General features: G+C 36.6%; 1 protein-coding gene across 8 annotated transcripts in view; it reads right to left on the reverse strand.

Annotated features, from left to right (window-relative positions):
• ARHGAP42 (Rho GTPase activating protein 42) overlaps positions 1–13,806 on the reverse strand; it is a 285,418-nt gene that overhangs the window by 102,238 nt on the left and 169,374 nt on the right. The window lies entirely within an intron of this gene.

The following is a 13,806-nucleotide window of genomic DNA, read 5'->3' on the forward strand; positions in this document are numbered from 1 at the left end:
AAACAAAACACACAAGCAACCTACCCAATGAAGAGCTCAAGGTAATGATTACAAAGATGCTGACTGAACTTGGGAGAAGAATGGATAAACACAGTGAGAATTTCAACAAAGATTTAGAAACATAAAAACGAAGAAATTAGAGCTAAAGAATGCAATAATAAAAAGTATATTAAAAGGAATCAACAATGTTAGATTAGATAATATAAAGGAATGGATCAGCCAACTGGAAAACAGAGTAGTGAAAATCACCCAAGCTGAAAAGGAAAAAAAAAAAAATTAAAAAAATGAGGTTAATTTAAAAGACTTCTTGGACAACATCAACTGAGGTAATATATGAATTATAGCAGTCTCAGAAAGAGAAGAGAGAAATGGGCAGAGGACTTATTTGAAAAGATAATAGTTGAAACTTCTTTAACCTAGGAAAGGAAACAGACATCTAGGTCCATGAAGTACAGAGTCCCAAGAAAGATCAACCCAGAGAGATCCACACCAAGACACACTGTAAATAAAAAGACAAAAATTAAAGATAAAGAGAGTATATTAAAAGCACCAAGGGAAAAGCAACAAGTTATGTACAAGGGAATTATCATAAGACTACAGACTGACTTTTCAGCAGAAACTGCAGAGGCCAGAACAGACTGACAAGATATATTAAAGTGATGAAAAGAAAAAACCTACAACCAAGACTACTTTACCCAGCAAGATTATCATTCAAAATTGAAGGAGAGATAGACAAGCAAATGCTAAAAAGAGTTCATCACCACCAAACCAGCCTTTACAAAAAATGTTAAAGGGATTTCTCTAAACAAACAAACAAACAAAGGGCCACAAGCAGAAATGAGAAAATTATAAAAAGAAAAATATCACTGGTAAAGGCACACATACAGTAAATGCAGTAGATCAACCACTTATAAGGTTAAAAGAAAAAAAGTAGTAACATAACATATAAACACAATAGATAGATAAAGAATACAGGAAATAAAAAGATGTAAAATGTGATGTCAAAAACAAATGTATGTGGAGAGACTGTAAAAAGGAAGGACTGTTAGAATGCACTCCAACCTAAAACATCTAAACTTAAAAGAGATACACACACACACACACACACACACACATATAGTTATATGTGAACCTCACAATAACCACAAACCTACAATAGATACACAAAAAAGAAATCCAGGCATAATACTAAATACAGTCATCAAATCACAAGGGAGGGACTTCCCTGGTGGTACAGTGGTTAAGAATCCACCTATCAATGCAGGGGACATGGGTTCAAGCCCTGGCCCAGGAAGATCCCACATCCTGTGGAACAACTAAGCCCATGCACCACAACTACTGAGCCCTTGTGCCACAACTACTGAAGCCCACAAGCCTAAATCCAGTGCTCTGCAACAAGAGAAGCCACCACAATGAGAAAGCCATGCACCTCAGCAAAGAGTAGCCCCTGCTCATCTCAATTAGAGAAAGCCCATGCACAGCAATGAAGACCCAACACCGTCAAAAATAAATAAATAAAATAAAATAAATAAATTTATTTTAAAAAGTCATGAGGGAGAAGAGCAAAAGAATACAGGAAGAGAGAAGAACTAAAAAACAACCAGAAAACAATTAACAAAATGGCAATAGTCCATACCCATCACTTACTTTTGAGTGTACTGTTAATCTACTCAATATATCCCTGCCCCTCCTTTCCCCTTGGTAACAATAAGTTTGTTTTCTATGTCTGTGGGCCTATTTCTGTTTTGTATATAAATTCATTTGTATTTTTTTTTTTTTTTTTTAGATTCTACATATAAGCAATGTTATACGATATTTGTCTTTGTCTGGCTTACTTCACTTAGTCACATAATCTTCAAGTCCATCCATGTTGCTACAAATGGCATTGTTTCATTCTTTTTTATGGCTAAGTAATATTCCATTGTATATATATATCATCTTCTTTATCCACTCATCTGTCCATAGACATTTAGGTTGCTTCCATGTCTTGGCTATTGTAAACATTGCTGCAATGAACATTTGGTTGCATGTATCTTTTTGACTTATGGTTTTCTCTGGGTATATGCCCAGGAGTGGGATTGCTGGGTCATATGGTAGCTCTATTTTTAGTTTTTTAAGGTACCATACTGTTCTCCACAGTGGTTGTACCAATTTACATTCCCACCAACAGCCTATCACTTACTTTAGATATAAATGCACTAAATGCTACTATCAAAAGACAGACAGGCTGAAAATGTGTGTATATATATATATATATATATGTATATATGCTGCCTATAAGAGACTCACTTCAGACCTACAGATATACACAAACTGAAAGTGAAGGAATGAAGAAAGTCATTCCACACAAATGGACATGGGAAGAAACCTGGGGCACAAAACTTACATCAGAAAAAAGAGACTTCAAAACAGAGAGACAAAGAAGGCATTGCATAATGATAAGGGGGTTAATCCAAGACAATATAACACTTGTAAATACATATGCAGCCATCATAAGAGCAACTTAAGCCATAAAGCTAATATTAACAGATAAAGGAAGAAACTGACAGTAACACAACAAAAGTGCAGGACTTTAATACCCCACCTATATCAATGGACAGATTATCCAGACAGAAAATCAATAACACTGACCTTAAATGACACATTAGACCAGATCAACTTAATAGATATTTATAGAACATTCTACCCAAATACATTTCATCCAGAATCACATTCTTTTCAAGTACACATGGAACATTCTCCAGGATAGATCACATGCTAGGCCACAAAACAAGTCCAAATAAATTTAAGAAGATTGAAATCATAACATGCATCTTTTTTACCACAGTGGTATGAGACAAGAAATCAACTATGGGTGAAAAAAGTGGAAAAGACAACAACACCTGCAGTCTAAAGGATATGCTACTAAACAACGAATGGGTCACTGAAGAAATCAAGAAAAAATTTTAAAATACCTTGAAAGAAAAAAAATACCTTGAGACAAATGAAAATGAAATCGAAACACAATGTTCTAAATCTATGGGGTGCAGCAAATGCAGTTCTAAGAAGGAGGTTAATAGTGATACAGGTATACATCAGGAAATAAACAAAATCTAAAGTAAACAAACCTTACACCTAAAGAAACTTAAAAAAGAACAAATAAGACCAAAAATGACAAGCCCACAACAACCATAATACTCAACCACGAAGAGCTCAAAGCATTTCCTCTAAGATCAGAAACAAGATAAGAGTGCCCAGTCTCACCACTTTTATTCAGCATAGTATGGAATTCCTAACCACAGTAATCAGAGAAGAAAAAGAAACAACAGGAATCCAAAGAAGGAACAAGTAACAACTGTCACTTTTTGCATATAACATGATACTATGTAAGGAAAACCCTAAAGACTCCACCAAAATACTCTTGAACTAATAAATAAATTCAGTAAAGTTGTAGGATACAAAATTAACATACAACAAATCTGTTATGTTTTTATAGATAAATAATGAACTATCAGAAAGAGGAATTAAGAAAACAATCCCATTTACAATTGCATTAAAGGAATAAAATACCTAGGAATAAATCAAGGAAGCAAATGACCTGTACAATAAAAACTGTTGAACAAAACTGAAGACAATACAAATAAATGGGAATATATACTGCTTGCATGGACTGGAAAAAAAATTGTTAAAGTGTCCATATTACCCAAGGCAAGCAACAGATATAACGCAACTCTATCAAATACCAATGGCATTTTTCATAGGACCAGAGGCAAGAATAATACAATGGGAAACAGCCTCTTCAATAAGTGGTGCTGGGGAAACTGGTCAGATACATGTAAAAGAATGAAAGTGAACCAATTTCTCACAATATATAATAAGTAAATTCAAAATGGATTAAAGACTTAAACATAAGGCCTGAGATTATAAAACTTTTAGAAGAAAACATGGGCAGTACACTCTCTGACATTGGTCTTATCAATATCTTTTTTTTGAGTCTGTCTCTTCAGGCAAAGCAAAAATAAACAAATAGGACCAGATCAAACTAAGTAGCTTTTTCACAGTGAAGGAAACCATCAACAAAATGAAAAGGCATCTAACCAAATGAGAGAAGACATCCACAAATGATATATCTGATTGGGGTGAATATCCAAAATATATAAAGAACACATACAACTCAGTATTTAAAACAACAACAACAAATAATCTGACTTTAAAATGGGCAGATCTAAATAGAAGTTTTCCCAAAGAAGACAGATAGATGGCCAATAGACATGAAAAGATGCTCAACATCACTAGTCATCAGGGAAATGCAAATCAAAACCTCAGTGAAATATCATCTGTTAGGATGGCTAGCATTAAAAAGACAACAAATAAGAAATGTTGGTAAGGATGTGGAAAAAGGGAACCTAGGGCATTGTTGTTGGTAATGTAAATTGGTGTAGCCCCTATGGAAAACAGTATGGAGGTTCCTCAAAGAATTAAAAATAGAACTACCATATGATCAAACAAATTCACATCTGGGTATTTACTTGAAGAAAATTTTTGTTTTTCTTGAAATACGCTAATTTAAAAAATATATATTCACACAAATATTCACTGCAGCATTACTTACAATAGCCAAGATATGGAAGCACCCTAAGTGCCCATGAATACATGAATGGATAAAGACTGGTGTGTACTCACACACACACACACACACACACACACACACATATACACTGTGGAATATCACTCAGCCATAAAAAATGAAATCTTGCTATTTTTGCAAGAACATGGATGGATCTAGAGGGTATCATGCTAAGTGAAACAAGTCAGAGAAAGACAAATACTGTATGACCTCACTTATATGTGGAATCTATAAAACAAAACAAATGAAACAAACAAACAAAAAAGACTCAGAGATACAAAAGAACAAAATGGGAGGTGCCATATGGAAAGGGGTTAGGCAAACAGTTGAAGAAGATTAAAAGGTACAAACTTCCAGTCATGAAATAAATAAGTCACAGGGATAAAGTCACAGGGATATAATATCCAGCATAAGGAACATGGTCAATAATACTGTAATAACTTTATACAGAAACAGATGGTTAGTAGACTTATGGTGACCATTTCACAATGTATTTAAATGTCAAATCACTGTGTTATGCATCTGAAACTAATATAATATTGTACATCAACTATATTTCAATTTAAAAACATTTTAACGATGTGACAGCATGAGGAAAATCTGTCTCCAGATTCTTCAGGAATGCCATCATCCGGATGTTGGCTTTATTCCTTAGTTCTTCTAAGTCTGGACCATCTCACCATTCCTTGGATTTTGTGTCTTATTTCTGAGAATTTGTTTCTTACCATCCTATTCCTTTCCTGATTTTACTTCAGCCAGAAAACACCAAGATTTTAGCCTGTCGACTATGGTAAAGTCCTAAAAGCTGACCTTGGCTATCTGCCGCTAGATGCAGATCCAAGTAACTGGACTCTAAAGAATGGCTAGGACATGGAAAAATGGACAAATAAGGATAAGAGTTAAGTCAAGGAAATAAGAAAAGCAGCATGTGTACATAAATTAACAAGGTGTTCTGCTAGAAGTGAGAGAGACAGAAGAGAACATAGAAACTTTGTCAGGACTAGTCTGACTTTCATTTTCCAGGGGAAAAAAAAAAGTTTGCCATCTTTAAAGATCTATATGCTAATAGTAAAACAGCACTGGATTAGAAAAGAAAACCAGAGTGTAGACCAGACCACTCATCAAATGTGTTAAGATGGGAAAAGTCACTTAACCTCTTTGATCTCACTTTCCTCATTTTGTCCAACACATTCGACAACCTCAGTGATTTGTTAAATATTCACTGAACACTTACTATGTCCTCTAATTGTGCTATTTAAGACATGGCTTTATTTCAAAGATCTTATCTTTAAGTCAAGGACAGAATTCAGTACATTTACGAGGGTGAATCAAAAATTATCCACACTCCAGTTATATTAAAACTTCTATTGGCCACACTGTCCTATCAGCGATTTCCGTTTAAGGCTACTGTCTCCCCAGTCACTGCTGTGTAGGTGTGAACATGTTAGATTAGTTCATTTGTAACTGAGGTGTGAGCAAAAATGGATGTGGCACTTGTGATTCGTATGAAAGAAGAGCAGCATGCAGTGATTCATTTTTTGTGGTCTGTGGGTGTACCTGGTGCAGTTATTTATCAAAGACTTTGTGCGCACTATGGAGAAACTGCTTTGTTGCAAAGAAGTGTGTATGAATGGATAGAGAAGTTCAAGGAAGGTTGCACAAGTGTTAGCCATCAAGAAGGAGCCAGACACCCGTCCATGTCCATGGCTGATGACAACACTGAGTGTACACGTGAAATGATTCTATCAAACAGACGAGTGACAGTGGATTATGTGGCAAATCATTTGCAAATCAGCCATAGCTCAAAGGTTCAACAATCAACAGTGCTCATTACAGTGAGATGCTTATTGAAGAGCTGAAGCCTAAACTTCAGATTAAATGCAGAGGACTGCTATCCAAGGGCGTTGTGATCTTGCATGACAATGCACTTCCACACATTTCTGCCCACACTATCGACACTCTGCAAAAACTTCATTTTGAGGTGTTAAAGCATCCTCCCTATAGTCCTAATCTTGCTCCATCAGACTTTCATCTGTTTGGTCCCCTGAAAGCAGCCCTATGAGGATGAAGACTCACTTCTGATGAAGAAGGGAAGATGGTGGTGCATTTGTGGCTTGCAGATCAGCCTAAAACATTTTTTAATGAGGGAATATGAAATCTTATTGACAGATGTACAAAGTGTATTGAAAAGCAAGGAGATTATGTCAAAAAATGATGTACTTGTCTCTTCTAAAAGTTAATTAAAATAAATTCTAGAGCCAGAGTGCAGATAATTTTTGACTCACCCTCGGATTTCCACGATGTGAAGTAGAAATTACTATAGTAAATACCATAACAGAAATTCTGATAAAGTGCTTTGGAACCCTGAGGATAAAAGACTGGCTTCTGCTTGTGGTGACGCTAGAAGCCTTATTGTGAAAAAAGTGAGAAAACATATGTGAAAACACCACACCCACCAAATTTTAATACATTACAAAAATAAGATGCCCTTGGAACTACACCACCAACACCACTGTGACCATCACCTCTGTTATTTTACCAGCACCCTTCCTCATATCAGGGAGAGCACACTCTTGCTTCTTCTACAATGTCACATGTCCATCAAGAACCCCACTAAATCCTTCTTCCTCTATAAAGAATGTTAGAATGAATTATTTCTATGATTCTAAAAGGAAAATTGCATGGAATATTATTTTAATCCTCTTTAATGATAAAACAAAAAAATTGGTTCCTTTTGGTCAACAGAATCATTTTAAATGCCATGAAACTAATGTTAATTTACTTTTTTCCACAGGCACTTAAAAAATATCTTAATAACTGACCAAAAAATGTTACAGCTGGCAGGAAAAATAACATGTACATTTACACCAAAACCTGCACACCCCTCAAACACACACACTCACAACATCCCCCACTTTGCTTTAGGTCAACTATTCCACTCTTCTCCATGCAACACTTCATAAAATCCCACTTTTCTCTAAAATATAAGTCTAAATTGTCATTTTGAGTATACTTTACAAAGATTGAAATTATCATTTATGGACAAATAGTGTGTTGCAGCCCGCAGATACATGTCAAGCTAAATTATGGAAAAGCATTAAAAAAGGAAAGGCTGTTTCATGGCATTCAAAGACAGTGAAGTTCTAAATGACGTGTGTGACATTGAACCCCAGGGCGAAATGTACCTTCTTATCTAAAATGCTTCCACATCTCTGTCTTTACCCTTTTCACCCTGAGGAAGGTTCTATGAAAACAGCTTTAAAATACAGGGCTTGAGGGGGTAAAAAAGAGCATTTTTATAAACCACATTGCTGTCAGATGGGGTTCTCCAGAACCATGACTGGATAGAGAGAGATGTGGAACTGTGACGCCGGGACAAAGGCCGAGGCACACAAGGTGTGGCCCTCTGGAGCTAGAAGCATCTGTTCGAAGTGTCCTGTAGTGAGCTTTCTGTGCCTTTTTCACCCCTCCCCTATCAACCACTGGATGTGGGCTACCTGAATGTGGCCTGAGCCAGGAGAAATGAGCCAGCTGGGGAGGAGCTGACCGCTGCGGGCCGACTGCTCACTACAATGCTCCAGTAGCAGGGTCAGCAAGTCCTCCCCTGAAGGGGGATCTGGGTGGTGCATCTCTGTCCATCACTTAACTTCACACAATTATATTGCATCACAGCTCACATCTTGGTCAGACAAATGCTTCAAATGAAGAAGTTAAAATTACCATGTTAGCATGGCAGGGATTTTTGAGCTAGAAAGGCCGAGAGAAATTATCTAACCTTCTCATTTCAAAAAGTAGAGAACAAAGACAAAAGGGTTCAAGGGATTTGGATGAATGTTAGGAGAGAGATCTGATCTCTGATGGGATAAATATCTGATGGAATATCATGGAAAACAGGGTTAGACTCCATCATTCTACATAAGCCTGAAGAAGAGAAGCTATGGAGATCCAGAGCTGAACTTCATAAAAGCCTGGACTGCACAGTTGAAGGGCAAGGATGATCTTTTTACTCATCAGTGTGTGTTCAGTACTCAGCACAAGACTGAGTGCATAACAGGGATTAAATGTTCAATAAGGAAGAACTTCCACACAAAGCTGTGAACAGCTGAAATGGATGGCCTCAGAGGAGTTTCTCCCTCTCTGGCCTGAATATAAGACAGGATGACTACTAAGTGCAGGGTTCATAAAGGACTGTAGCAGATAGGTAGTTGGATTGCATGTTAAGACCCCCATCTGGGAGCTGCTATGACTCAAAATCCAAGTCTCCTAATTTCTAATTAGTGTGTTTCTTTTAAATCCACGCAATTTAACAAAGTACAGAAAGAAATCACCTTCATTTTAAATCAAGGATACTCTACATAAAGTCTAAAGCTAACTGAAGGTTCTGTAATTTACTTCTTCTCAAAAAAGTTAAACCATTACTGCAATCTTGTAAATAATTACAATTCTTATGGTTAATTTGGCTTTAGGTGGGTCAGCTAATAAAAAAGACACACCAATGAATAGTAATTTCTTATGATTAATTTTCAATATAATGTATCAGTTATTGCAATAATATGTAAACCCCAAACAGTGACATACAGGCTTCATTGTGCCATGTAAAATTACTCCAGATACAAAAGCAAATTTTATGTGAACATCATTAAAAAATTAGAAGGAATAAAGAGTTACTTCCAAAAGTCTTGTGATAATTTCTAAACCAAGGAATAGCAAAAGGGAACATCTTTCTAAAAATTTACAAAATTAAGCAACCAGAGAATCCTATATTTTGAAGAAAACTAAGAGGTCATTTAGTTGAACTGGATAAAGGAATGTATTATTCCACATTCCCTACAGGTGATTAGTCAGCCCCTGCAGGAACTTTTCCCTTACTATTTTTCAAGAAAGTCTGTTCCCTGTAGGATAGGTATTTTTCGGATTAAAATAAAATCACAAGCAAAATGCTTGTTTTGAAAAAGGACAAGCTGGAAATAGGTTCATTATAATGGAAAAGAATAATAACAATTGAATAATACTTCAGATTTCATAAAACATTTCACATTAGAAAATTCATTTGATTCTTTCAAAATACAAAGAGATGGCTATGAAATGTATTCTTTGATACTAACTTTCTCAGAGTTACTCAGCTTTAATGTCTTAGAATAGAAAACACAGACATCAAACTTTTAATGATCTGGGTATATGCAGGAGATGTCAGCCATCGAAAGAGGTAAGTAAAAGCTCAACTTGTCCTCTTGGCTTTAAACTTACTCCATTGAGAACTGTTTAAATCACAATGCTATTAGAGAGGAACAATGCACTTATTTTCCCAAAGTACTTAATTAGTTCTTTTTGTAGAAATTTGAAAAGGGTTTACATGTGGTAATTTGAACTATGTCTACACACATTTATAATTTCATTTTGGTTCCAGTCATCTTACCCAATTTAAAAATATGTTACTAATTCTTACAGTTGCATTTATTCACAGGCGACCAAATTATAAAAATCCAATCCGAAGTTGACAATTAGTTTTAGACAATGCACTTTTTGTTCTATTTATTAAAATTGACCCAAGTACTTATATATGATAAGTCAACAACAAATGGGTTAAAGAAGTTAAAAGAAATGTAGTTTTGCAAAAAACAAAACACAAAAACAAAAAACAAACCTCTTTATGAATTGGACTTTATAGAGCCAATTTTGAATTTAAATATACTCAGGCTCAAAAACAAATGTTGGTTTTTCTTTCCTTTTTCTTTTTTTCTTTTTTTTAAGTGGAAGGTAGGACAAAAGCACGTCGTCATATGCCAGTGAAAATATGGGATTGATTTAAACCGATTCAATGAGAAATGGAATCTGACTCTTGCTTTTGCACAAGTTTTAAGGCAGCAGGGCAAGTGCTATATAAATAACCTAAGGAATCTGTTGACATGAAAGATTCCATAAGATTCTACAGGGAATCAACCTGGGATAACATAACCAATACACTTCGCTCCCTAAACTTCCTGGCACCAATAGAGACAGTGAAATCATAGGGCCCAATCTCTGAGCTGTTTAACTCAATTTGCCCCGATGTGTTGTCAGGCATATGGAAAATGGCTTACTTTTCTTAAGCTTATATAACGGGGCACAGCAGAAGAACCAGAGTTTTTGAGTTGATCAGAATCTACATTCCAACTCCACTATCTAATAAATTCTGCCTCATCTTTCTGTGACCAAACCAGGCCATCCCTGGGTGCTGCCACATCTACTCTGCAACTGTTGTACATGCCACATACTCGGTGAGGAAGGAAAAGTACTTTGAGGTAAAGTAACTACTACACTGACACTCAGGCTCATGGCCAGGGAGGAGCAGCCAGGGAGAACTGGCTGCCTTGGAATCTGCGATGACACCCAAATGACACACAATCCAAAAATTTCCTATTTTTCACTGTCATATGACCACCCAGGCTCTCAGTCTACTCTGGCATTTTTAAGATTCGCTGCTTTGAGCATTCTTTCTGGGGTGGGGCCTTGCAGCAGAATTCAGTTCCCTTTGTACCATAAGAAAACTCCACATTACTCATGAATCCAGAAATTGCTTTATCTGATTATCAGTTCTCTAGAGATAAGTGCCCAGAAAGGATTTGGAAATACTCTGAAATATGAACAATAAAATTCACTAAAGTCAAGTCATAACGGAAAAACAAATTGAGAGAGGTGGGACTGGGGGACAGAACCTGAATTAAATAGCAAGCAAAGTGCTATAAATCTTGTTTTGTTTCACCGATGACATTTTCATTTTCATTTTTGTGACTTCATCAACAAGTGATTCCATTTTGGCTTCTATTTAACATTTTTGTACCAATTTGCTAGCTAGTATTAAATGATTACTTTTCAATGTCTTTTGAGTTTATTAGGCTTACAGGATTTTTTATGAAGATTAATTTCTAGCTTTGAAATGTTAGCCTCCTAAAAATAAATACAATAGAGTGAGAGAAAGAAGGCTACATCAAAGCCTTGCACTGGATTTGAGGACATTTAGAGTAAAAGGACATATGTGGCATATTTTAAACCACCACTACCACCAACAAAAACCCTACTACCTTTAAAACAAGTTTTAAGTTTTAATGACTGTGGTTGTTATAAATTTTGCAGAAACAATAACTTAAGCAATTTATACTAACTAGAGAAAACCAACTGATATCAATCTCAGGTTGGTAGGTTTTATCTTACAATCAAGGGACTAAACAACTACACATTATATCCTATAATGAGGATACAGTGATAAGACTACACATAATGGCATAACTAAATAGTACAAAGTGAATAGAAAGAAAGGGATAGTGCAGGAGTGGAAATAGCCACTAGATTCTCATTCTAATTATTTCTAAAGTAGTATTACTCATAACAAATTTTAAGGAAGAAAACCATGCACAGAATGTTGTCATAAATGTTAAATTACTAGCATCAAAATGTTCAGTATTGTACAGACATGATAAACTACCTTGGATATTATCTTCTAAAAATATACTGCAGTCAGAAAACCACCTCACCTCTAGGGCTATTCAGGCACCCCACAAAGACCCACAGGGAGTCCTACCTTCCTTCCCATAGACCCCAAGGACTAAGCCTATCCCTTGTTCTGGTCTTACTAAGTATTTTTATTAACAGTCTTCTTTATACAGTTTCCCAAATCCAACATCCAGCCATCAGTCTTCAGAATCTTGCTATTAATGAGCCAATGACATGATATATCAATACCAACATTTATACTCTGTTGCTCTGTGCCAGGCTCTGGAGCTATCAAACTGAATACATAATCTGTCTTCCAGGAGCTCAGTCGAGAGATGAAGGTGAGCATGTAGGAAGACAAATTACAGCCAGGCTCAGAGGCTGTGGGCTGAGCAGGACAAGGGTTCAGTGACTACTAAAGCCCACAGACCCCAGGCTAAGAGGCAATCTTGTAACTTGAGCCCAAAATATTTTTGTTTTAGACTGTAACCCTTTTGCCAAATGCTTTTCTCACCTGAAAGCCATAAGGAGGTCAGAGAGGAAATATTAAAAGTGAAAGGAGACCCGAAACAAGCTAGAAGAGAGGAGGAAGAGGTGATTATCAACAGTTAAGAAAAGCAGGGAGGGAAAAGCTCCTATAGCATAGCCAGGGAAGGAAGGAGGAGAGATATCAAAACCAAACGTCATCAGCTCAGAGCCTGATAGGAATGTAAGTGACAAAGCAGAGGATGTAAATTGGGGAGGGGCAGCGCTGAGGGTGGAAGATGGGAATCAGACCAAAAGGAATGGTGATACCAAAGTCTGCAATCTCCTGCCCCAGGAAGAAACCCACAGCAACACTGGTGAGCACTTACTATCTTCACACACACACACACACACACACACACACACACACACACACACCCCCACCCCTTCTCTGAAGGAGTTTACAGTTACTATGCAGCCAGAGGTGACAGTGGTACAAGCAGAGAAGCTCACATATGTGTGAAACTGACTGACAGTTAAGCACAGGAGCAGGAAGAAACAATTCTTTCATAGTTCTCTCCTGGGTCATCTCTCTGAAGCCAATTAAGTACTGCAAAACCCAGGGATAATCCCCAACACAGAGAGGACCTCATCAGAGCTGCGGATCCCCAGGAAGTGATACAGAGCAGTGCTTTTTAAACTTTGAATTGTTCATTTGAATCAACTAGATATCTTGTTAGAATGAAGCTACTAATTCAACAAGTTTGGAGTGGGACCAAAGATTCTGGATTTCTATTAAGCTCCTAGTTGATGCTGCTGGGCAGTGGTTTGAATGACAAGAATATGGAGAACCCTTTCTCTCCTGCTATAAAATAGGGCAGAGAGAATCGGCCAGATTATATAAATATAATCTAAAAGGAGAGAGTTCAAAATGAGGCCAAGGAAAAGCTGGAATTAGTCCATTGCTTGGAACGGAATGAATGGAAATTGACATTTATTAAACATCAATTTTGTACTAGGCACTTTCACACACATTAATGCTCACAAATCCTGGGAAGAATAGGTATTGCCTTTTACTATTATGAATGTTTCAGAACTATCCTAAAGTTATCAAGTTCACATACTCCTGGCAGAGCCAGGAGTCAAACCAATGTCTATCTGACTCAAAAGCCTGTGCTTTTCCCTCTAAAACAACTGACTCTGAAAAGCCAAATTCAGGATACAACTAATCCTGAGGCATGAGTTTTAAGGAGAAACCACACAAA

Source organism: Hippopotamus amphibius, chromosome 9, assembly GCF_030028045.1.
Source record: "Hippopotamus amphibius kiboko isolate mHipAmp2 chromosome 9, mHipAmp2.hap2, whole genome shotgun sequence".
Taxonomy (NCBI): Eukaryota; Metazoa; Chordata; class Mammalia; order Artiodactyla; family Hippopotamidae; genus Hippopotamus; species Hippopotamus amphibius.